Source organism: Lissotriton vulgaris, chromosome 2_1 (genome assembly GCF_964263255.1).
Source record: "Lissotriton vulgaris chromosome 2_1, aLisVul1.2, whole genome shotgun sequence".
NCBI classification, from domain to species: Eukaryota; Metazoa; Chordata; class Amphibia; order Caudata; family Salamandridae; genus Lissotriton; species Lissotriton vulgaris.
This window is the reverse complement of record NC_141687.1, coordinates 91,752,240-91,778,461: the sequence shown is the minus strand read 5'-3', so window position 1 is coordinate 91,778,461 and position 26,222 is coordinate 91,752,240. Positions and strand designations below refer to the sequence as shown.

At 50.9% G+C, this 26,222-nt stretch overlaps 1 protein-coding gene across 3 annotated transcripts in view; it reads right to left on the bottom strand.

The window, feature by feature from the left end:
* Positions 1 to 26,222, bottom strand: part of PAFAH1B1 (platelet activating factor acetylhydrolase 1b regulatory subunit 1) — a 526,691-nt gene that overhangs the window by 52,827 nt on the left and 447,642 nt on the right. The gene's annotated exons all lie outside the window — the stretch shown is intronic.

Here is a 26,222-nt window from a genome sequence, read left to right as displayed (position 1 = left end):
GCACTTAACAATCCATCTGGCTATTCCAGCTTTGGAAATTGGGTTGCCTTTGTGTTGTGGTGAGAAGGCAACAAAGAGTTGTTTCGTCTTCCTAAAGTGTTGTGTCCTGTCTATGTAGTACATCAATGCCCTCCGTACGTCTAACGTATGGAGCATTCTTTCTGCCACCGTTTGTGGGTTCTGGAAGAATGCCGGCAAATCGATAGTTTGGTTGAGATGAAAATGTGACACCACCTTTGGAAGGAATTTGGGGTTAGTACGTAGCACTACCCTATTTGGATGAATCTGAATGAAAGGCTCTTGTATTGTGAGCGCTTGCAGCTCACTAACACGCCTTAGTGACGTAATCGCAATTAGGAAAGCAACTTTCCACGTTAGGAACTGCAGTTCACACGAGTGCATTGGCTCAAATGGTGGTCCCATCAGTCTGGTGAGGACCACATTGAGGTTCCACACCGGAGCTGGCGGTGTTCTTGGGGGAATGACTCGTTTCAAACCTTCAAGAAACGCTTTAATGGCAGGCACCCTGAAGACCGAGAGGTGCTGCCTATTTTGAAGGTAAGCTGCGATGGCGGATAGATGTATCCGAATAGAAGTGAACGCTAGCTTGCACTTATAAAGGTGTAACAGATAGCAAATGATGTTAGGGATAGATGCATCTAGCGGGTTTATGTCATTGTCTGCACAGTAAATGACAAAACGTTTCCATTTTGCGGCATAGCATGCCCTGGTTGACGGCTTCCTCGCCTCCTTGATGATGTTCATGCATTCAGGAGGTAGGTTGAGGTATCCAAACTCTAAGACTTCAGGAGCCAGATCGCTAGGTTGAGCTGTTGCGGATCTGGATGCTGAATTTCTCCATGGTTCTGCGTCAGAAGTCTGGGCGTGAGGCGCAGTCTTTGATGCGGCACCACTGAGAGTTCGAGGAACGTGGTGTACCAGGCTTGGCGCGCCCACGTTGGAGCAACTAGGATGAGTGTCATCGAGTGTTGCCTTAGTTTTCTCGCCACCAGTGGTATCAGAGGTGTCGGGGGAAAAGCGTAAGCAAATTTGCCTGACCAGTTCATCCATATCGCATTGCCCTGCGATTGGGGGTGTGGGAACCTGGCGGCGAAGCTTTGGCATTTTGCGTTCTCCCTTGTGGCGAACAGGTCTATGTCTGGACGACCCCACCTTTGGAAGTACGGCTGGAGTACCGATGGATGTATCTCCCACTCGTGCATTTGATGACTGTATCTGCTGAGCAGATCCGCCATCTGATTGTCCTTCCCTGGGAGGTGTTCTGCCATGAGGAAGATGTTCCTCTGAATGGCCCACTTCCACATGCTCTGAGCCAGGTGAGACAGCTGTGGTGAGTGGGTGCCTCCCTGCTTTTGGATGTAGTACATCGCGGTCATGTTGTCCGTCCGGATTAACACCACCTTGTTGCACAGATGTACAATGAAGGACTTGAGTGCCATGAAGATCGCCATCAGTTCTAGATAGTTGATGTGCATCTTCTGCTGCTGCGTCGTCCATAGTCCCTGCACCGTGTAAGTGAGCAGATGAGCTCCCCATCCCTGGAGAGATGCGTCCGTTGTCAGGATAACCTGTGGCACTGGCTCCTGGAACAGTCGGCCCTTGCAAAGGTTGTGTGGAGTCCACCAATGCAGAGAGTTGTATGCCCGACTGGTAACCAACACTAGGTCTGTTAATTGTCCCTGAGCCTGTGTCCACTGATTTGCTAAGCACTCCTGGAGCGGGCGCATATGCAACCGTGCGTGAGGGACTATGAAGATGCAGGAGGCCATCATGCCTATCAACTGCATGAACACTCTTGCTGGAAGTGAGTGTCCCGGTCTGAACTTTTGGATTAAAGACTGTATGCCGTCTATCCTGACCTGGTTTGGTTGCGCCTTGGCCGTCAGGGTATTGATTGTTGCACCCAGAAACTGCCGGACATGTGCCGGCTGAAGGTGTGATTTTGGGTAATTCAACGAGAAACCCAGGTCGTGAAGGAGGTGAATGGTAGTCGACATGTCCGCGGCGCACTGCTGTTCCGACCTGGCTTGAACGAGCCAGTCGTCGAGGTAGGGGTAGACATGGATGTTCTGCCTCCTGAGGTGCGCTGCTACTGTCGCCAGACACTTGGTAAACACCCTTGGGGCAGTTGTGACTCCGAAGGGTAGGACTTTGAACTGATAATGCGTGCCCTGGATAGTGAACCTGAGGTACTTTCTGTGGGACGGATGTAGCGGAATGTGGAAATAAGCATCCTTGAGATCTAAGGTTGCTAAGAAGTCTCCTTTGTTTAACATAGGAAGAATCTGTTGCAGTGTAAGCATGTGGAAATGCTCTGACAGTATGTACAGATTGAGGGGACGGAGATCCAGAATTGGTCTGAGAGATCCGTCCTTCTTTGGAATGAGGAAGTACAGGGAATAAACCCCTGTGCCTTCCTCCCCCACTGGCACGAGCTCGATTGCCCCTTTTTGCAGCATCACCAACACTTCCTGCTGCAATAAGTGCAAGTGCTCTGCGGACATAGGTCTTTGCCTTGGTGGAATGTTGGGTGGAGTGGATTTTAACTCTAGACAATAACCGTACTGGATAAGCTGTCGCACCCACCTGTCTGTGGTGATGTTGATCCAGACGGGCAGGAACTGCTGTATTCTCCCCCCGACAGGTGTTAAGTGGTCGGGGGGCAGTGACAGAGAGTCACTGGCTGCTTGTGGCAGAGGAGCGTGAATTGTTGCCTCCTTTGCCGCGTCCTTTGTTGCTGTTTCCCCTGTAGCCCCTCTTGTTCTGTTTGGGGTACGAGGATTGTGCTCCACCTCTAGGGAACTGTGACTGTTGACCCAACTGTCCTCTGGTGACTCCACGGGCACCTGAGCGACGAAAATTATTGCCACGAAACTGCTGTGATTGTAGGGCCCCCATAGATTTAGCAGTTTCAGTGTCTTTTTTAATTTTTTCCAGGGTGGTGTCAACATCTGGACCAAACAGTCTATCCGGATTGACTGGCTGATTAAGTATGGTTGTTTGAATGTCAGGTTTGAACCCCGATATGCGGAGCCAAGCCTGTCTTCTGAGCATGACACTGGTGTTAATGGCCCTAGCGGCCGTGTCCGCGGCATCAAGTGCACACTTTATGGCCGCGTTGGAGATCAGTTGTCCTTCTTGTATAATCATTTTGGTGCCCTCTTGAAACTGCGGAGGCAGGTGTTCCACAATCTGCTCTAGTGTGTCGTAATGTGATCTATCATAACGTGCCAGTAGTGCCTGTGTATTTGCAATACGCCAGAAATTGGCGGCCTGCGCAGCCACTCTTTTGCCTCCTGCCTCTAGCACTTTGGACTCCTTATCCGGGGGAGGAGCTTCACCCGTTGTTTGGGAGTTGGCCCTTTTGCGTGCGTTTGCTACCACCAGGGAGTCAAGCGGCAACTGTCCTCGAATGTATGCAGGGTCTGCAGGCGCTGGTCTGTACTTTTTTTCAATACGTGGGTTGACCACCCTCGCCCTGGTAGGCTCTTTAAAGATGTCCGCAGCATGCTTGAGGACCCCTTTGAGCATAGGCAGTGTCTTTACAGTTCTTTCCGAAACTGAAAAGGTGTCGAATAGAAAGTCTTCCTCAACTGGGTCAGCATGCATGTCCACATCATGATTAGCAGCTGCCCTCTCAATGAGTGCATGAAAACCTGCAGAATCCTCTGTAGGGGATGCACGTGTACTGAAAGTCTGTGGGTCTTGTCCCACATCTTGGGTGCCTTGGTCCCCAATGGCATCATATGAATCTGGCTGTGCATCAGGTTCATTGACTGGGAACGTGTATTGTTCGTCTTCACCATAGCCCTCACTTTCAGAATGGTCTGGAGACGGTGTTGGGCTCCTTCCCAGAGGAGGCTGAATAGGTTCCATGAGGCCTGAGGCGTCCTGTGGAAACTTTTTCTTCTTTAGGGGGATGACATAGGATTCCACTGGCTGCGAAGTGATTTTCCTTTTGTAAAGGGTTAACTTCCCTGTGTCCGCGTCTATGAAACACTCCGAATCCTCTTCTGGGTCGAGCACCTGACCCGAAGATGCCCCTGCCGTCGAAGATTCCGACTTCTTTGGCGTCGATTTCGATGAAAAGGCCTTCGGCACCACTTTTGGCGGTAGAAGGAAGAGGAGTTTACTAGCGGGCTTGACCGGGAAGTCTGCCACCTTCTGCGTCGATGGCGTTGGCGTCGACGAAGAAAAAGCCTTCTCCCTAATTCTTTGTAGTGAAGAAGCAACGAGAGATGCGTCGGTGACCGATGTCTTTGGCACCGACGAGGTGGCCTTGCCTTCGGATGCGACGTTCCGTTGGTCTTTTGGAGGGATGGACGGCGCCGACCCCGAGTCCTTGGAGCGATGCGCAGATGTCCCCGTTGGAGCCGGGGCTGTGTCGCTTGCTTTGGCTGGCTTTGCCGGCGCCGGCGCGCTTGTCTTGTGCGTGCCACCCTTTTTAGAGGATCTCTCCTCCGGCGCCGATTTTGACCCTGTGGAATCGCCGTGTTTCTTCGACTTCTGCGGACCTGAGGTCGACGGAGTCGATGAGGCTGCCGGTTTATTTGTTTTTGCTGTTACGACCGCCATCTTAGGGACGATTGAGTCCTTAACTTTCGGTTTCGGTTTCGGGTCGGCCATTTTAGGTGCTGTCGAGACCGTTGCTTTCAGTTTCGGTTTCGAAACCCTCGGCGCAGCAAGTATGTCCGTGGCCGGGCCATCAGGCGGGGCCGTGGCTTGCGCTACAGGGTCTTGGGTAAGGCCGACAGGCGATCCCGCGACCCTCTCCTGATGTCCGTCAACTTCGGGGCATAGCTCGTCCCCTGAGCTATCTTCCGCGGCCCCATAAACCATATCGTCGTCTCCTACCTCGTCGACGTATTCAAGGCCTTGACCCACGACTCCGTCGCCGTCATATTCCGGATCAGCCTCGACCTCCGTCTCAGGCGGGGAGATTTGAAGATGATGGCTCTGGTCCTCCTCTTTTTGGTCGTCGAATATGTTTTCTGGATCCGGGGCCGCCTGTTTGGCCACAAGGCGCACCGCGCGCCGAATCGTGAGAGTCTTCTTCGACCTGAAACTCGCACAGGCCCTGCAACTTCCTTCGTCATGGTCTGGCGAAAGGCATTTATTACAGACCGGGTGCACGTCTATATGTGGGTATTTGGACCCACAGAGCGGACAAAGCTTAAACGGACTCCGCTCCATGTTGGTAACTTGGTGTCGAGTCGCGATGAGAAGGCCTCGATGTCCGAAGAGTAGTAAAAACTCCGCTGATTCCGGCTCCGAGAGACGGAAGAACTCGAGACCGTACGCAAACAATACCGACGTAAAGAACCCAAAGCCTTTTGGCCGTTAAGATTGATGTTTATTCGGTTCCGACGGAGAGACGTCGAGACCGCATCCGAACCCAATGGCGGAAAAAAACAATCTGGGGATGGAGCCGATGCCCATGCGCACTGTAGTCCAGGGGAGGAGCCACCCATCTCAGGATACTTCGAAGACTCTTCCAGGACAACAATGTGCGATCATCCGGACCCAACACTAGGTGGCGATCTAATGCTAAGATATGAATTTAGCAGCCCACATGCCTCGAACAGGTAGGTTTTGGAATAAAAAGCGGAATCTTGGTAGAATCACCATTTTCATAATAGCGATTCTCGCCATTAATGAGAGCGGGAGCCTAATCCACTATCTACATTTTCCGTTAGTCAGTGTGTGGGCCTACCGTAATTTTACCAAATCACTAGGGCAGGGTCGATGTAAACTTGAATGCCTAAGCACCGCACCGCGTCTGTAATCTAGCGCAGAGGAAACTCCTTGGTCAGCTCTACAGTGGTGGGAGTGAGGGTGAATATGATGGACTTATCCCAGTGAATTCGTAAACTTGAGTGGCCACCAAACTGGACCACCTCTCAGTATGGTGAGGCATGTTTACCTCCGGGTTAAAAATGTATATCAAAGTGTCATCCGCCTAAGCGAAAATGTTCAGTGTATACTTGAGAAACCCTAGCCCTCTGTGTGTGTGATACTCATGGATGGCACAGCCAGTGGTTCAGCGACTATTGCATACAATAGCAGGAACAGAGGGCAGCCTTGTTGTGTGCCCCGTGTAATATTGAATGGCTAGGATACATCATCCCAAATCTTCACTCTGTCCTTGGCCGATGAGTATAACACTGACAATAAGGGAAGGAATACATCCCCAAACCCTATCCTGCGCAGTGCAGCAAACAAAGCCCCACTCGACAGAGTCAAAAGGCTTTCTCGGTGTCAGGAAATACTGCTGCAGCTTTGACTTCTGGATTCAATCTCTGAACCACACCAAACAAGGTTCTCAGGTTTTGAGACAAGTTACGACTAGGAACAAACCCTGCATGTTCTGGTTGAATAATACCAGGTAATAATGGGGCCAGCCTGTTGGCCAAGATTTTAGCGTAGACCTTGGCGCCCACATTAAGCAAGGAAAACGGTCTGGATGAGGAGCAATTGCTAGGTGACTTTCCCGGTTTGAACAGTGAAAATGACAGCTTTGCGCATAGAGGGCGGCGTAATTCCAGACTTCGCCATCTCTTCAAAAAGCATTTTAGGATAAGGGATCAATAAATCTTGGAATTCTTTGTAGAAGGCCACCGCCTGACCATCCGCCCGGGACCTGCCCAGCTGCCATCCCACGCAGCACGTCTTCTCTCATCACATTTTTAGAGGTGCCATCAGATGCTCCCTATGTTCAGTCACTAGCTACAGCATTTTAATATAAGACAGGTACTACTCCAGGGCATCGTTATCTGTTGGGATTTGTGAAGTGTACAGCTTCTGGTAATAAGAGCAAAAATGAGTTGCAATTTCCTCAGTGGTGCGCAGCGGACTCCCATTCTCGTCCATCAGGCCTACTATTTTATCTAATTCCACTTTGGGCCTCACTATCCCCGCTAATGTGGCGCCTGGTCTCTCCTGCTCCCCATAACTGCGTGCCTTTGCATATTTCCCCATGTGCTGATTTTCCTCATTAGCTCCACCAATTTCTGTTTCAGGTTTGCAGTAGTTTGGGCAGTCCCTGCCCTGTTCAGTTCCGGCTCCATGTGTCCTACTTCCCATTCTAAGGTCTCTAATTTGCTTTGAGTAGAGCGCAGTACTCCCGCATGCATTGAGATCATCAACACCCTTAATATATACCTTGAATGTTTTCAAGACTGTGGCAAATGATTGCACTGAGCCTATGTTATTGGTAAAGAAATCTATTATCGCTGTTGCTAGCCCTGCTTTAAATGCAGTGTCCAATAATGAGTAAGAAGGAAAACGCAACCTGTATGCCGGAATTCGTGGCACGTTGTATCGTAATACAAGCAGAAAAGGGGAGTGGTCTGAATGTTCGTGGAAGATGCACACGTCATAACGGAAAATGCTACTTACCAGTATGCATCTGTTCTTGGCATGTAGAGCTGCAGAGTTAACCACTTTGCATAGAGCGCCACCTAGTGTTGGGCCCGGATGTTTGCAGTTTTTTGTCCTGAAAAGTTCTTTGGAAGTCACGAGATAGGGGACTTCTCCTTTGGACCACCCACATTGCGCATGGGCATCGGCTCCATCCTTTCGCCATTAGGGAAATGATGGAGCTTTGCAAGAAAAGGAAGGATGTCCATGTAATATGTATCTAATTAAGATAATACTGGAACAGATAAAGGTAGCCGGGGAGGCGGGTGGGCGTGTGCAACTGTAGTATAGTTCCTATTTTCCCTATAGGCCCTGCGCATTGGAATAACAAACAGTAGTATAGACATAGAAGTGCGGTCTTCCAGGTCTGTACTGACTATGCTAAACTTAATTGGGTTTGTTACCAACTAGCTCAGAGGTCACTGGAAACTTTCTTGACTGAATAGGAAGTGATCAGCTTCCCTGGCACAGACAAGAAGGGATTCAGTTTTCCAACAACCGCATAAACATGACAACTTTGCTCCTTAGAATAAGAGTCAATCTCGAGTTGTGTGAAACAATAGACAGTTATTTTACTCAGTCAGTTGTGCAGATTACTTTCACCAAGATGCAGAGAATAGAGAGACGGGCGTTTTCAATAAAAGGTATTATTTATTGAACAGTCTTTTTTCTCATGCAAGAGAAATTAATTGCCACAATTGCAAGACTAGTTATTATAAAAAGTGCGTACAGTAAAAGGAGGATTGCGAAATAATACTGTAAAAGCATGATATGGTTTCTTAGCCATACAATGGTTTAAAATGAATAAAATATATACATTCATATATACATTCAGCTAACGTACTCAACTGGTGCTTCTAACTACGCCTACCCCAGTGTACCTGACCTAAGCCTAATACTTGGGAGGGAGTAAGTATGTAGCAGTTTAAGTTAAGTTGGTTTTGCCAAGGTTTGCTTCAAGAATTCTCTCCAAGGGTTTAGTCAACACCATATCTCTGGAATAGAATGTTGGAGGTCTTGTATCTCCTTTCAGGACTCGATATCCCAGTCACTCGCAAGAGTAGGCTGGAAACGCCGGAGCTGGATTTTATCGGCAGGAGAAAAGACAGCGTCTCTCTCAGCGTGTCAAGGAGGAGGAGGGGCAGCGTCCGTGGGCTGCTTGCATCTGCTGGGCTTTGCAAGGGACAGCTGTTCTGCTCCTGTGTTCACCACACCATCGCTATCATCGATGTCATCGCATTTGCTTAAGGCAACGTTGGTAATATTTATACCTGAAAGGTGCCTTGTTTGACATACGTTTTTGGACATAAGACGTCAATAAAGATGTCACTAGTAAGTGATCGTCCTTTCAGTGCTCATTAGAGTTCTATTACTAATCAAAACATAGCAAGCGGGGCTTTCCCAGGTTGCTGAGTTTTATCATGTTGAAGAACTCAGAGTGTAATCTAGGAATCTTAGATAGTGGCTTCTGCTGTGTCATTTACTTTAATGAGCTGCAGAGGCGAGTTTCAGAAATGTGGCTGAAAATATGGCTCTGATCGTTTATGCCATTATAGTGGTATGAATGGATTATAGCCGTATAGGGGCATAAGTTCACAGTATTGATCGGGGTCCTAGATTAGAACGCGACACAACTATGCAGCTCTACATGCCAAGAACAGATGCATACTGGTAAGTAGCATTTTCCATCGAGGCATATGAGCTGCAGATTACACACTGTGCATAGATTGTATAGCAGTACCCACACTTATCAGCGACCACCCGTATCGGTTGCAGTAGTGTGTTCTACGTCAGTAAAACCACAGCTGAGAACGATAAACGAAAAGGGTCAGGAGGTGTATATATACTGAGATGTAATGGCTTCCTATTAGCAGAGAGGATCGTAGAATTGGACGTACCCGTGGCCGCTCGTGATCAGAATAAAGCTAAGGTAAGCGGGAGGGACCCGTATTCTAAAATAGCCCGTTGTAACGTAGGTTCTTGCATAGTTGAGTTCTAGTCTAACGCAAAGCCGATATTTTGCTCGGATTGTAGAAGTTATCGGATAATCTAACGGTAAAAAATGGGGGGTGACCTTGAATGCTTTAAATACTCGACTGCTGGAGGTCTGAAACATATAAGGGACCCCCGTGTATTAATATTTTTAAGAGGGGCAATAGTAAGAAATTAAGTATTTTTGTATTAACTAAAAAGCCATGCAGGAATGAGATGCAATAGAGGAACATTTTTTTACCTTGGTATCTTTATGAGAGATAAGGGTAAGAAACCGAATATGATTACATATATCAATATGATAAAACTATAGAGTAACAAATGCTAATAATGAGTTTTCCTAAGCTAGACTCTTATAATAGGGCTAAAACATACAACATCAGGAGTTACACCGCAGAGCAAATAACTAATTTTAGGAACACGGTAAAAGTAATAAATATAAAGGGCAACAAACTGTAATTTACTTCCCCTGTAGATCAGTCATAGCTTCTACAACCCACTAACCATCATCCTGAGGCGAGTGGGAGTCTAAAAAGGAAAGAGTACCACGGGGAAGAGGACACCCCACACATCCGGAGGAAAGTACATGCTTGTACTAAATGCCAGAACATAGGGAAATACAAAAATCCTATATCCCTACTAAATATGTATATTGGTATTATCCCTTGTAGGGGCCTCATTTATAGAATCGGCTAAGATAACATTCTGAAGTCCCCGTATCCAGAGGGCCACATACCAAGCTGTCAGGGCAATTGAATAAACCAACGAGACGTAAGGGCAAGTGAATACCCCCTACGGTAATACACATTCATATTTTACATTTTCTGAGTTATGAATGTGAATAGATACTCATGTATGTAAACAGCAACACGGAGAACCTCTAAATTGGTAACACAAATCTTTGTGTATTTGACCATTAGACTCCTCACTATCCTTACCGAAAGATCAAGTTTAAGATCCAGTATAACGTGGAAACGGCCACAATCTATTAAAAAAGAATCAGAGCCTTAATCTTAAGGTCAGTAAATTTTGAGTGAATGGTGCGACTGAATGCATTTAAAAAAAACTGGTCATCAACTACGTTCTAACGGAGGTTGTAATAAATTAGCCATAGACTATATCATGAGGAAAATCTGTTACCATTTGGGTTACATTAGAACATGTAATGTAATGTTCAACGTAGATGTGTCCATAATGCATACATATAATCCTACACTTAGGAATAGTATTCAGTCTAGATAAGGAAATGACCTCTACATTGAACCACAAAAGTTTCCATGTATTGATTAATCCTTTTCTAATACACAGGAAGGATATATGCCTCTAACCCCAAACGATTCCGAACTGTCCTGAGGAAGGTGTGCCAATATCCAAGGGCGGATACACCGAAACGCGTCGATGCTTTTCTTGCTTTTTAGAATTGAAGCCCAGGAAATCCTTGATATTTGGCATATTGTAATACGCGATTTGTAGTTGAAATATTGTAAGGGCATTTAAATCTCAAAATCCGTAATAGAAATAGGTGTTCCTTTTGAATAGGGGTTTTGTTTTTTCTCTACTTTACCATAGAAAGTACGTGTTGTGCCTTAGACAATGTGTTTATTAATTTTGATAGGATTATGTTGACACTTTAGAATGTGCATTCTTTTTCTCTGCTTTATCTGTGTACATTAATGAGTATCTTTTAATATTGTTTTTATTTATTGCACAAAGTGATATGTTCTTGATGCACAAGTTACTACTTGTGTAACGATATATCTGTAAGAGACATTAGTTAGTGATAGATTCCTTACCTTAGAATATCCCCAGGCGTCAGACTGGATCCGGAAAGTTTTGCGTAGCAGTACCCTTGCGCGTCGGTAGGCGTCGTCTGCGGCTCCGCGTCAGTCGTCGGCGCCGTGATGACGTCGTCGGAGTACTTAGACGCCGCCTCCGCGTGCTGACGTCAGTTCTTAGCCACAGCTTTTCCGCGCCAGAAGCGCAGAGCCATGACAAAAACCGACACTGGTGCCAAGAAACTAGGGCCCTGAAAGGGGATGACCTTAACCCTAGATATCGGTTCGCAGAACGGGGAGGATGGGTGGGTCGGTAAGGAATCTATCACTAACTAATGTCTCTTACAGATATATCGTTACACAAGTAGTAACTTGTGCATCTGAAAGAGACACGTTAGTGATAGATTCCTTACCTTAGAATATCCCCAGGCGTCAGACTGGATCCGGAAAGTTTTGCGTAGCAGTACCCTTGCGCGTCGGTAGGCGTCGTCTGCGGCTCTGCGTCCGTCGTCGGCGCCGTCGGAGTACTTAGACGCCGCCTCCGCGTGCTGACGTCAGTTCTTAGCCACAGCTTTTCCGCGCCAGAAGCGCAGAGCCATGACAAAAACCGACACTGGTGCCAAGAAACTAGGGCACTGAAAGGGGATGACCTTAACCCTAGATATCGGTTCGCAGAACGGGGAGGATGGGTGGGTCGGTAAGGAATCTATCACTAACTAATGTCTCTTACAGATATATCGTTACACAAGTAGTAACTTGTGCATCTGAAAGAGACAGGTTAGTGATAGATTCCTTACCTTAGAATAGATACCCCAGCAATACCATCCCCGTGGTGGTGGGTCTGCGAACCAATATTTACACCAGAAAGTCCTGGAGAACGGAGCGGCCAAAGTAGCTGTCTCTCCGGACTTGACTATCCAGGCAGTAGTGCCTAGCAAACGTGTGCAACGAGGCCCACGTAGCTGCCTGGCAAATGTCCTGCAAGGGCACACCTCGGCCCAAGGCAGTTGTAGTGGCCGTGGCTCGAGTGGAATGAGCCCGCAGCCCAACAGGTGGTTCCTTCTTAGCCAAGGAGTAACACGCCTGAATGCACATGATCCTGTGCACCGCTTTCCCTTTCTTAGCGCCCGCGTACCCAACAAAGAGTTGATCATCCACCCGGAACTGGCGTGTGCGATCTAGATAGAACGAGAGCGCATGTTTTGGGTCCAGACGTTGGAGCCTCTCCTCCTCTCTCGAGGGGTGCGGAGGCGAAAGAAGGTGGGCAATGTGATGGACTGCCCAATGTGGAAGGCCGTGACCACCTTTGGCAAGGAGGGCCTAGTCCTCAAAACAACCTTGTCCGGATGGACTGAAAGGAAAGGGGGCTTACAAGAGAGGGCTTGGAGCTCACTCACTCTCCTGGCAGAGGTGATGGCTACCAGGAAGGCAGTCTTCAAAGAGAGCAGGCGAAGTGGACAGTTATGAAGTGGCTCAAAGGGAGCGCACATCAGAAAGGTTAGAACCAGGTTCAAGTCCCACTGAGGCATCACGAAAGGAACAGGAGGAAAGGTATGAGTGATGCCTTTCAGGAATCTGTTAACAATAGGGGACTTGAACAAAGAAGGTTGGTCAGGCAGCCTCAGAAAGGCTGAAAGAGCCGAAAGATAGCCCTTGATAGTGCCCAGAGCAGAGCCCTGCTGGGCAAGAGAAAGAAGGAAGAGAAGAACCTGAGAGAGAGGGGCATTGAGGGGATCCACAGCCTTTGCTGTGCACCATGCCACAAATCTGTTCCACCTGCAGGCGTATACCGTCTTTGTGGAGGGACGCCTGGCTGCCAGAATGATGTTGCAAACTTCAGGAGGCAAGTCGAATGGCCTCAACTGTCGCCGCTCAATCTCCATGCATGGAGGTGGAGACTGGACAGGTTCGGGTGGAGGACCGTCCCCTGCTGCTGCGACAGAAGGTACTCCTGAAGAGGCAGACGAACCGGGGGATCGACTGACATACTGAGTAGCTCGGGATACCAGTACCTTCGTGCCCAGTCCGGAGCCACAAGGATGACTTGTGCCCGGTCGCGCTTGATCTTCTTCAGCACTCTGGGCAGAAGAGGTATAGGCGGAAAGGCGTACAATAGACCGCAGCTCCACTCGCGACGAAAAGCGTCTCCGAGCGAGTGCCGCCTTGGAAATTCCAACGCGCAGAACTGATGACATTGCGCGTTCTCTTTGGTGGCTAATAGATCTAACCAAGGCTCTCCCCATCGCAGAAAGAGGCCTTGCGCCACGTCCGAGTTCAGACGCCATTCGTGATCCGTCGAGCACCGCCGGCTGAGTTCGTCCGCCCTGGCGTTCAGAGAACCTGCCAGGTGTTGAACCACCAGAGTCACGCCCTGATGTTCCAGCCATTGCCAGAGGCGCAGAGCTCCTGGCATAGGGTCCACGACCCCACCCCGCCCTGTTTGTTGCAGTACCACATGGCGGTGGTGTTGTCCGTGAACATCTGCACTGCACTCCCTCGGACAGACGGGAGGAATGCTTTCAGTGTCAGACGAATCGCCCGCAGCTCCAACAGATTGATATGGAGCCGGGACTCCGCCGGAGACCAGAGTCCTCTGATCTCCGCCTCTCCCAAGTGGCCTCCCCAGCCCTGGAGGGACGCGTCCGTCACAACTACGTGCTCCGGTTGGGGTAAGGAGAGGGATCTGCCGTTGACCCAATCGCGGTCCGTGAGCCACCACTGCAGCTGTCTCGCAGTGCCCTCCGAGATCAGGACATGGTCGGACAGGTTGCCCCGGTGCTGGGCCCACTGAAACTTCAGGTCCCACTGCAGAGCCCGCATCCGCCACCGTGCGTGATGCACCAGAAGGATGCAGGAGGCCATCGGCCCCAGCGCCAACCTGACCGAAACCCGGGATAACGGCCTGAAGATCGGAATCAGGGCCTGTATATCCCGGACCCGCTGTTCGGGCGGGTAAACCCGAAACTGCGCCAAGTCGAGAACCGCTCCGATGAAAAGGAGCTTCTGAGAGGGGCACAGGTGTGACTTCGGCACATTGATGGAAAATCCCAGCCTGTGCAGGAGATCCGCCGTAGTCTGGAGGTGGTTGACGACTGCCTGAGGCGAGCCCGCCTTCAACAACCAGTCGTCTAGGTAGGGGAAGACTGAAACCCCTAACCTGCGCAGGTGAGCTGCGACCACCGCCATCACCTTCGTGAACACCCGTGGGGCGCTGGTAAGGCCGAAGGGGAGCACGGTAAACTGAAAGTGCTCGAGGCCTACCGTGAACCGCAGGTAACGCCGGTGGGCCGGCAGGACGGGGATGTGGAAATACACATCCTGCAAGTCCAACGCTACCATCCAGTCTCCTGGGTCTAGGGCAGTCAAGACCTGAGCCAGTGTCAGCATTTTGAACTTCTCCTTCCGGAGGAAGCCGTTGACGTTCCTCAGATCCAAGATAGGGCGTAGGCCCCCTTTGCCCTTCTTGGGTACCAGGAAGTAGTGGGAGTAGCAACCACGTCCTACTTCTGGCCCAGGAACGAGCTCGATGGCCCCCTTGGCCAAGAGGGCCGAAACTTCCCACGATACGCGGTGGTGTTGCGGTGGCATGGCTTGAGGGGTCGTCTCGAGGGGTCGCCTCGAAGGGGAGGAAGGAGCCCCTTCGGACGATCTGCAGCACCCACCTGTCCGAAGTGACTGTGCGCCTGTGAGAGTGGTGATGGCGAACCCTGCCTCCCACTGGCGTCACATGGGCCGAAAAGCACAGACTAGGAGGGTTTAGAGGCGGATGCTGCGGGGGCAGGTGTGGACTGGCTCCGCCTGTTTCCCCGACCACCTCCACGGCGGTTTTCACGGCCGCCGCCGCGCTGGACGACAGTTTGCGGCGATTGGCTGGCGGCATGTGTGGGGGCGCCCCTTCCCTGGCCACGAAAGGGGCGAAAGGCACTCACTTGCTGGCGCGGTGCCGAGAGGCCCAAGGACTTGGCCGTAGCCCTGGAGTCCTTAAAGCGCTCAAGCGCGTGATCTGCCTTGTCGCCAAAGAGGCGACGGCCATCGAACGGCATGTCCATGAGTGTATTCTGGACGTCTGCCGAGAAGTTGGCGGATCTCAGCCAGGCGTGGCGTCGTATCGCCACCGTCGTAGCCATCGCTCTGCCCAGCAAGTCAGTAGTATCCAGCCCGCACCTGATATTATACTTCGCTGCGTCCCGGGGCCCTCCAGAAGGGCTTGGCCGAGTTTGGCCCGTACCTCCAACGGACACTCTGGCAGCACTTCCGCCACCGTTTCCCACAGAGAGTGGGTGTAACGGTCCAAGAGGCATGCGGTGTTGGAAGACCGCAGTCCCAAGCTAAGGGACGAGAACACCTTTTTGCCATAGGCCTCGTACCTCTTGGATTCCCAATCGGGAGGAGCCGTCGGGAAGGCGGTCTGGGAGTTAGAGGCCTGGATAACCAGACTCTCGGGGGTGGGGTGGGTGGACAGGAAACATGGGTCGCCCGGGGCCGGGCGGTGGCGTCTGGCACGTTCCTATCTACAGGCGAACCTGTAGCGGGCCTGGACCAAGTGCCCAAAAGAACGTCCGTCAAGGCCTCATTAAACGGCAGCAGAGGCTCCATGGAGCATGACTGCGGCTTAAGGACCTCAGTGAGGAGGTTAGTCCTCACAGCCGCGACGGGGAGCTCAAGGCCCAAGGCCTTAGCAGCCCTCATCAACACCACACTATATATAGCGCCCTCCTCCGAAGCCACGGTCGGAGGAGAGACAAATCCAGTGTCTGGAGAGGTGTCCAGGCCACTGGCCTCCCCAAGGTCTCCTGTCCAGTCCATGTTAGACTGACATTCCCTTGTCAGAGGTTCCTCAGACCCCTCCCAATTCTCCTCGTCCCCCATCTCCTGAGATTCAGGGTCATAAGCAAATGAGGTGGGTTCATATAATTGAAATTCTCCGCACGGCGTCGAGAGCGGCGTCGGTAGACGTCGACCCGACGTCGGAACCCAGTGAGAGGAGGCATCGGGGCCGGCGCCGCCCGAGGACGACGCCAGAGGGGACACCATACGGACCGACCCCGGGGGGGTCGTAAGGTCCACCGGGGACGGTCCATCGCCCGATGAGGGTCCAGCGGCACCCTGCGGCGCCGGGCCCGAAGGCGCCGGCGGCGTCGAGGCCGAAGCACCCAACGGCGTCTGGGTCGTTGCCCCCGACCCACTACGGCCCCCACACGGGTTCACTGGGCCCGAAGGCGCCGTGGAATCCGTCGGAGGAGAAAGGGACCTCATGGCCATGAGGAAACGCTCTATCTCCTCCGGCGTCGCGTTCAGCCCAGGGACCGGGGGGTATGGGGCCGAACGCGGCGCCCGCGACTCACGAGGAGCCACGTGGGCGGTGTCACCCGAACCCCCGGCCGCATCACGCGAGCGTCGGGGGGGGGGGGGAGTCGGAAGAGCGATGATGTCTCTTCGACTTCTTGTGCTTCTTACCTAACGACTTGGACCCGGAGGAGTGGCGCCGACTCCCGGAGCTGTGACGGCTCCGTCCCCGCGACTTGTCCCTCGACCTCCCGTGGGACCGGGACCTCACTCGGCGCGGGGCAGACTGGGGGATTTCGAGTCGCCTGCGGGGCCGCTCCCGCCTGGCCTTCCTCGAAAGGGCCCGACAGTCGGAGCAGGCCTCGTCGTCATGGTCGACGCCCAAACACATCAGGCACAGGCGGTGGGGATCCGTGACCGACATGGTACGGTCGCACTCGTCGCAATGCTTGAATACGGGCATCCCTAACGGCATCGTCTGAGTCGTAAAGACTTCGAAATGGATCAAAAGAGATCACAAAAGTTTAGTCAAAAAGTGACTAGAAAACTGCTCTTTCCAGATCTGCGCTGGCTGGCGCGGAAAAAAGAAGAACTGACGTCAGCACGCGGAGGCGGCGTCTAAGTACTCCGACGACGTCATCACGGCGCCCACGACGCCGACGACGGACGCGGAGCCGCAGACGACGCCTACAGACACGCAAGGGTACTGCTACGCAAAACTTTCCGGATCCAGTCGGACGCCTGGGGATATTCTAAGGTAAGGAATCTATCACTAACGTGTCTCTTTCAGATTTTATATGTATTATGAAACTGAATATGTAATGAACTCTTTTTTTATCTATATGTTTTTAATAAAAAGTCTGTTGAACGGTATAAATTAGTTTGTGACCAGTGATTCCAAATATTACCTAGAGTACTAAGTGTGAGTGAGTGAATTATTTTTTCCAGGGAAATTTCTTAGACTTCTCTAGGAATGGTCGCCCTTTGTAAAGGTTTTTGGTGTTCCACCACTGCAGAGCGCGATGAGTCTGACCGCCCACCAACACTAGATTTGTTAATTGACCTTGAGCCTGGTTCCATTGGCGTGCTAAGCACTCTTGGAGAGGACGCATTTATAGTCTTGCATGGGGCACTAGGGAAATGCAAGAGGCCATCATCCCTATGAGCTGCATTTACACTCGTGCTGGAAGGGAGTGTTGTGGCTGAAACTTTGTGAGAAGAGCTTGCATGCTAGCTATCCTTACGGGAGTGGGATAAGCTAGCGCTGTCGAGGTGTTTATTGTAGCACCGAGGTATTGTTGTACTTTGGACAGTTGCAGATGGGACTTGGTGTGGTTTATTGTGAACACCAAGTTGTGAAGCAGTTGGATAGTGGCATGAGTGTGTTGTACACACTGGTAGGAGCTGGCTTTTATTTGCCAGTCGTCCAAGTATGGGATGACGTGGATGTGCTGTCTTCTGAAATGTGCTGCCACTACTGCTTGGCACTTGGTGAATACTCTTGGTGCTGTTGTGACTCTGGATGAGGAAGATGGCTTCTTTTTTGGTGTTGGTAGCAGATCGGTACCGGGAGTAGGTTTACTCGAGCCCGAGCTGCCTGAAGGCTTAGTAGGCTTCTTTGCCGGGCCCGAAGGCAGGGCGTGGGAAGCAGTCTCTCTGTGTGCACCTGGGCCCGAAGGTGAGGGTGTGACCGAAGACTTTTTTGAGGGAGTCGAGGAAGGGTCGGGCCGCCGTGTGTACTTCCGACCCGTTGAGCTGGAGTGATGTCATCGACGTCTGAGTCTTCGACATCAGAGCAGCTGTCGCTTTCTTCGGCACACTGCTGTTCTGGCACGTCGACGCCCTCTTCAAAGATGTCGTCGGGGATCGAAGCGGACGAGCGAGCCATGGTTCTTAGAGCTCTGTCTCGAATTGTCTTCTTGGAGCGGAAAAAGGCACAAGCTTGGCCTCTGAACGGAGCCTCGTGCTCCGGTCAGAGGCCAAGGTTGCACACCTCATGGAGATCGGTGTGGGGAAACTTCGACCCACATCGAGGACACTTCTTAAATGGCGTCCTTTCCATGAGCTAGAAGTTGAGGCCTAGGTAGGCCCGAAGGCCTTTGTCGACGACCGGAATAGAGGACTACAAAATTATCGAGATCTCGTGGAGATGGGAAACGCGTTCCAGACAATACCGTTGAAAACGGGTGAGGGATTGCGCGCCGAACGAAAACTTGGTTCCAAACCGGAGCGCAGGAAACCCATCCGAGCCCGAGGGAGGATGGAGCCGATGCCCATGCGCAATGTGGTCTAAAGGAGTCGACGCCTATCTCGTGACTTGCAAAGAACTTTTCAGGACAAAAACTACAAACATCCAGGCCCAACACTAGGTGGCGATCTATGCACAGTGTGTAATCTGCAGCTCATATGCCTCGAACTCTAGTCTCCAACCCCAAGATACTAACTAAACATCTATACGGTTGTGAGTGTCGTAGACAGAGGAATAATGCTTGTAACCCCTCTCTACGGGAGATCTGTGTATCCAGAGGTCTATGACGCCGTCTGTGTGCATTATGTCCTGTAAGGCTACTGCAGCAGCCGCTGGGCACCTGAGCAGGCCTTGGGATCTATCTACATTTGGGTCTAATATACAATAAAAATTGCCTCCCCACACCTGCAGGACACCCTTCCACTGCACCAATTTGGCCGCCTGTGAATTATAGAATTGGGGGATCGTAATTCGGGCTATACACTCCCACCAAGAGGAATATCAAATCACCCTTTTTTGTACAGGGCTACCGCAAACCTAACCTGTGGATCTCTAAACAAGCTGGTCATCTCCATCCCGCCTTTTTATCTATCCATATCAGGACCCCTCTAGCATGGGCGGTGTGGTCTGCAGTATAGCATATCCCCTGTAATTTATGGTGTGCCTCTCCACTGCGTTTCGTGCTGAGGTGTGTGTCATCCTGGACTGCAATAGTCAGTGTGTCTCTTTAGGTAGGCACATACTCTTCTACCCTTCCGGTTATCATTTAGGCCACGCACATTCCAAGTCATGAGCTGAAGACCTTGCATGCTCCCAGCCGCAGGGGCCATTCGGTGGGAATAACCCATATGCCTGTCGTATGCACTGTGACAATATCGTAGCAATTTTACATCAATACACGCATCCTTACATATAAAATTAACATTCCCTCCCACGCTACGAGAACCCACAACAGTCGCAGCTATCTGAATCCCCTTCCCCCTCCTCGTTCCCTAGAGACAAACAAACACCAAAGAAAACAATGCTAATAGTGTGATACACTTCGGGGCAGATCCATTCGCAAACAACCTGAGCAGATATCGCAGTGAGGGGCTTCATGATTTATTCTATGCACCCAGTGATGTCGCGCCTGTATAAATCCATCAGTCGTTTTACCCAAGAGCGTTTTTCAGGTCAACCCCAACCAATACACCCGAGACGCAGCACAATTAGTGCCTACCATCTCAGTGCCACATGGCGCGCCTGATACCCTCATTGTCTCGTTTTACTCTATGTGTTGTCCAGCTCAGTACTGTCCATTCGGTCACTCTTCATGCTCTTCGTGAACCCCCCGGGGACTCCTCCGTGTGTGACCGAGAAGTGTTCAGTGAACCCAGTCATTTCAAGCGCTGTTCTTTATCTTTGATGAAGCACAGGACAGCTTTAGGGTCAGTGAAGAAGTGCATTTTACCATCCATTCTGACCCTTAACTTAACAGGATAAAGCATGCTGTACTCCAGGTTCATGTCACAAAGTTTCTTTTTCGCTGGGATGAAGAGCTGTCACGTTTCCTGTACTTGCATTGTGAAGTCCGGGAATAGAGATATTTCCGCACACTCATGACGAAGAGTTCCCAGTTCACGTACTTTTCGCAAGGCCGCATCTCGATCCCTATAGTTCAACAATCTCGCAATGATAGGACGAGGGGCTGCCCCTGGATTCGGCCTGGGCGCCACGGAGCAATGGGCTCGTTCTGCGACAAGTATTTCCGAGAAGCTGTTCCGACCTATTAGTGTAACAAGCAGCTTCTCTGCATACTGCTCAATGTTGCCAATATTTGATGATTCAGGCACTTCCAAAATGGGGACATTTTTCTGCCTGGCACTCGCTTTGGGATCTACAGCTTTTGCCTGCAGCGCTTGCAAAATCTTTGTCGGTCTCTGCGTCCGCTCGTACATCTTCCATGTCGGATATGCGCTGTTCCGCCGCGTCAAGCCTGTCCCCGTGCTTGTCCAGCCTTTCTGTCATGCTGTCAATTCGGAACGATAATGCGTCAATTTTGCGATCTATTTTCTAGAGACTTTGCTGTATGGTGCAGAATGTTTGCTTTACAGCTATATCTGCCCTCGCTTCCAGATCGTCCAAATCAGCATCTTGCTCAGTGGGCATGGGATCTCTCGACCCAGGGGTTTTACGTAGATCAAAGTGCAGTTTAGACAGGATGTAGGGATTTGCGTGACTTAGGCGCACCTTGCTAACTCGAAGCAATGCTTTCCAGGGACCTAATATTGCAGATTTTCCAGGATCATGCTAGATCTCAGGGTCGCCCCCCGCACTTGCTCTGCAACTCACCTTCAGTGGGAGCAGCAGTTATCCCCGCACCGCTTTCTAACAACCTCAAAGCGGCTTCATCCCACACTTGAGTCACCACATGCAGGCCTGTGTCGAACTATCCAGCTTTCGCACCACTGTACCCCTTAGTCGTTCTCTCCTGGCTCTCCGGGACTCAAAGGGTGCTCTGCTTCAGTACCTGTGCACCCAGGGGTCCTGACCAGCTACCACAAGCAACTAGTTCTCCCCTGCATGGGCATGTGCCGGCCTGGATTGTCAGGGTATCCGCCCCTTGGGGACAGCGTCTCACGGGAGCAGAGCTGCTTGCTGAATCGTGGGTGCCTTCCGTTGTGTGTTCCCGCTTACTGTGCTAGCGGATTCCTCCGGGAGAGCTCCCATCCCGGACTCTGCTTCTTCCGCCACCCAGTGGCACCAAGCACGTCCTTCACTGCATTTCCTCGCTCGCCGTTACTATGCTAGTCCCATCGCAATTGTCTCTCACGGGACTCGGGACACCCCACAGAGGGAATGCTCACCCAATTTTGATGGGACGTGATGATTGTCTGCGTAGTCGGAGGGCCTTGCATTCCTCGGCGGTCGATGTGCGCCACTGCCGAAAACTTCTTTGACCGCACCAATCTGGAAACAGCTGGCTGCGTTGAGTAGCACTTAGTGGCAGTAAGAGGACGACCCCTCTCAGCAGGGTTGCAATCAGGATTTATGCTCGGATTATACTGCATTGTTGGTGGCAATCAGGAGAGCTGCCCTAACTCGCTGCCATCTTGGAGTCAGGCAAGCTCCGCCCCCCAGCTAAATGGTCAGGGTTCCTTGACAAGTGGAAATCACTTTAGGGAGAAACGTTAGGTTTGTTCTTAATACCAATTAAGGTTTCCTGCTGGTTGAAAGAGGGAGTGACTGACTTTTTAAGCCTTCCATTAATGCTTTTATTACAGGAATTTTGAATAAAGACATGTTTTGTCTATTTTACATGTATGCAGTGAGTGCTGCGAAATGTTCTAAATGGAGCAGGTAACATAGAAGGTTTCATACTATGGTAGAAAGTTGCTAGATTTGTTTTGTTATGCAGTATTGGACAAGTCTTTTCTATTTGGCTGAGTAACATGCATGTGTGGTAGGGTCAGCAAGCTTGATTTAGAATGCTTATACATGCCTGAGTTACCCGAATTCTTAGACTTCAGGAGTCAGATCGCTAGATTGAGCTGCTTGGGGGTTCGGGTGTATGAGCCATCCCTGCTCCTGAGTCAGAAGCCGTGGCCAGAGTGGCAGTTTCTCGTGTGGCACAACCGATAGTTGAAGGAGGGTGGGAAACATGCTTGTAGAGCCCATATTGGGGCTATTAGGATTAGAATCAGGGATGTTTGTGTGAGCTTTTGAGCCACCTAAGGAATGAGTGGGAGAGGAGGAAAAGCATAAGCAAATATCCCTAACAAAGTGATCCATAGGGCATTGCCTTTGGATTGTGGCTAAGGAAACCTGGAGGGGAAGCTTTGGCATTTCGTGTTCTGGTGTGTGGCAAAAAGGTCTATTGGTGGGGTTTCCCCAGTGCCAGAAATATGAGTGGAGAAGTGTTGTGTTGATTTCCCACTTGTGTACTTGCTACTGAATCTGCGGAGCATATTGTACGGCTAAGTGGGAGCACTGTATGGAGGGTATGCCTCCTTGATTCTGAATATAATACGTGGTGGTCATGTTGTCTGTGCGGCTTAGAGAGTTGCTGTTTATTGGTCCCTTTGGAAGCAAATTCATGACCTCAACCCTACGGCCACCATTGTGACCTGCAGTATGTCCCTCGGATGTACTGAGTGACAGGAGTGCGCAAGCTGTGGCTGTATCTTTGGAGGTGTTTGTTTTTAATACCCCTCTGTACTGGCCTCTCCAAAAGGAACCCCGGTGTTGGCAGGCTTGTAAGACACCCATATCTTTTGCAGTTTGTGTCTTTATTGATCTTTTCTAGAGTACCATCTACCTGATGTCCAAAGAGATCTTCTGCATCAAATGGCAAATTTGGTAGGTGTTTCTGTACTTCAGGTTTGAAGTCAGAAACTCTAAGCCATGATTGTCACCTAATAAAAATATTTATGTTAATCACACTTGCATTCGTGTCTGTTACATCTAAGGCACACTGAATTGTGGCATTAGATTTTATCCTACCTTCTTCTACAAGTTTGGCTCTTCTTTGTTTATATTGTTCTGGAGATGCTGGAGTAAATACAGCATCTCACCCCGTTGTGCTCTGTTGTATTTAGAGAGGAGGCTCAATGAATTTCCTATTCGTAGGTGATTGGCTGCTTCATGCTTCCCTGCTGGGTCGTACTTTTCACTCTGTCAGTGGGTGTTGTGGGGTGGGGTGGGGTGGGGGTGGGAGGGTTGGCGGAATGTCACCAGTCCCCTGCAAAATGGCCTGTTTTCTGGAAGTTTGAACTATCAGAGAATCAGGAGGCACATGCCCTTTGCTATTCGTTGTATTGGATGGGGAAGGCTTGTTTGTCAACTCTTGGGGTTAGGACCGTTGATTTTATGGGTTGCTAAAGATTTCAGCCGTGGATTTGAGCATGCCTTTTAACATCGACAAAAATGAAACTGTACGCTGTATTGGACAGTATTTCAAAGAGGAAATCATCCTCAGCTTGCAGTGTGTTCAGATTTACTTTATGGTAGTCTGCAGCCTTGTAAAAGTCCTCCTGATAATTTGTTGGGTTCTGTTTAGAGGGCTAAGGCCAGAGTCCGTGTCATCTGGAAGATGTATATTAGTCACCCCATGTGGCGTCAATATTTTGAGGGTCCACCTGGGAATCTATCTACTAAATTATAGGGGTCAGGGTTCCTCCTGAGGGATGATGGTGTGGGTGATCCCTGTGGGTGAACAAGAGGAAAGTTGAGGTGATGGAGGTCTAGGGGATGTAGCAGATGTTGGCAGCAGAGGAAGAATGGGTGGTGGAGGAGAGGTTAGAGGTAAAGGTGGAGTAGAAGGGGTAGGCGGAGGTGGTAGTTGAGGAAACAGTATGCAGCTAGTACCCCTCTCCCTATGTTTCTTCTTCGCTGCTTTGTGTGGTGTGGCCCCAGGATCTCCTCTTCAAATGTTCTTCCTCTTTGTGTGCTAGTCTGTTGGTGGTGGTGTTTTTGTAACCACTCTTCCAGTGCCTGGGTTGATATGTGCAGTCTTTTACCTGGTGTAGGGTTTTTCTTGTAATTCTTACAGTGTAGGCTCAACCGAATGCTCTTTTGGTTCTGTGGTGGCATTTGGTGTTTTCGGCACCAAGAGCGTTTTCAGGCTAATGGTTAGGGTGTCAATGGTGTTTTCAGCACAAAGGTGTGGTGGGTTGGGTGAGAGAGGTCTTCGACACAGAGTGTGTTTTTGAGCCCAAATGTGCAACTTTAGTCTCAGAGAGCTTTGTAGGCTTCTCCGGCATTGAGGTGTGCGTTTGTGACGCTGGCACCGAGGCTAGCTTAGACTCCAAGACAATTGTTGCCGTTGGTTTTTCGATTCCTTTTTGGTATTGCTTTAAACAGAGGTAAACAAGTTTACTCCTTTACCTTATGTCAGAGACTTTCAGGGCCTGAGGGCAGTGAAGTTCAGTGAGCCACTGGGATAGTCTTTGTGTGAGTCTCGGGAGCTTTTGCCGGTGTACTCGCGTGTCCCATCTAGATAGAATTCTGTTCTGTGTCAGACCCTTCCCTGCTGGCTGGCAAGTAGGATGGGGATGTCCATAGGCGCATCCTGGGTTTATGCTACCCCCCTGATGTCCTCTTCTGTTTGGAGGTCGAGTGGTTGGTCTCCAACGATATCAGGAGTCTCTTCGGTTTGGTGTGCTTCCATGGTGGTTTGGGCCAAGCGGTGCTTGCTCTGATGACGAAAGGACGCACAAACCAAGTCTAACCATGCTCTGGGCACGTAAAGGAGTTGGAACAATTGCATTAACGCACCGGGGCGGCCAGGGCGTGGCGCCAACTCTGCACGGAGCGGAAGATGCTAGCTGCGCTGGATCAGGATGTCGCGGAATTCGCCGCGATACGCCTGAAGCATGCCTACTACACAGGGGGGGGGGCCGATGCGGGAAACTGTTGGCGTGCAAGCTACGGGAACAACGGCACCAACGGCGCATCCACGCCATCCGGCCCGATCGGGGGATCCGCTCACCGAGGACGCTGCCATAGCGGCAGCATTCGGGACCTTTTATGCCGACCTGTATGAAGCAGACAGGCTAGACGTGCAACGCAGCAGCGACTACCTCGATGGGGCAACCCTCCCGTCACTGACCAAAGCACAGTCTCAGTACCTTGACAGGCCCATAGGTCTGGAGGAGGTCATTTCCGCGATCTCCCGCCTCAAGTTGGGGAAATCCCCGGGCCCCGACGGCTACTCTGCGGCTTTTTATAAGAAGTTCTGCCAGCAAGTGGCCCCCCTACTGCGGGACCTCTTCAACACCTTCGATCAGGCCGGAACTATCCCCCCGGAAGTGCTGGAGGCGGCGATATCGGTGATACCCAAAGCAGGGAGGGACCCCACCCGGTGCGGCTCCTACAGGCCAATATCTCTATTAAATGTGGACCTTAAGCTGTACACAGGTATCATCGCGAGCCGGTTGGTGCCGTACATGCAGCAACTGGTCGAACCCGATCAGGTTTGCTTCATCCCCCAGCGGCAAACGAGCGACAACACCAGGCGCGTCCTCCACCTTATTGAGGCGGGCTCGCGCACGAGGCCGGGGTGTATGCTTCTTTCCATCGACGCCGAGAAGGCGTTTAATCGGGTGCACTGGCCCTATCTCGAACAGACGCCTTAGAGATTCGGCCTTGGGGAGACTACCCGAAATCGGATATTTAATTGCTATAGACAGCCCACTGCAACGGTACGGGTTAATGGCCATACCTCACCGCGTTTCCCGATAGGCAGGGGGACCAGGTAGGGCTGCCTGCTCTCCCCTCTCCTGTTTGCGCTCTACATGGAGCCACTGGCACACAGGGTCAGGCATCACCACCGCATTAGGGGCATCCCCTTTGGGGGAGACACGCATAAGATCAGCTTGTATGCAGACGACCTCTTGCTTTCCCTAATGGACCCTATGCAATCCCTACGGGCACTTCTGGTCGAACGGCACTCCTTTGCGCAGGCCTCGGGTTTTAAAATTAACGTGGACAAATCGGTGGCC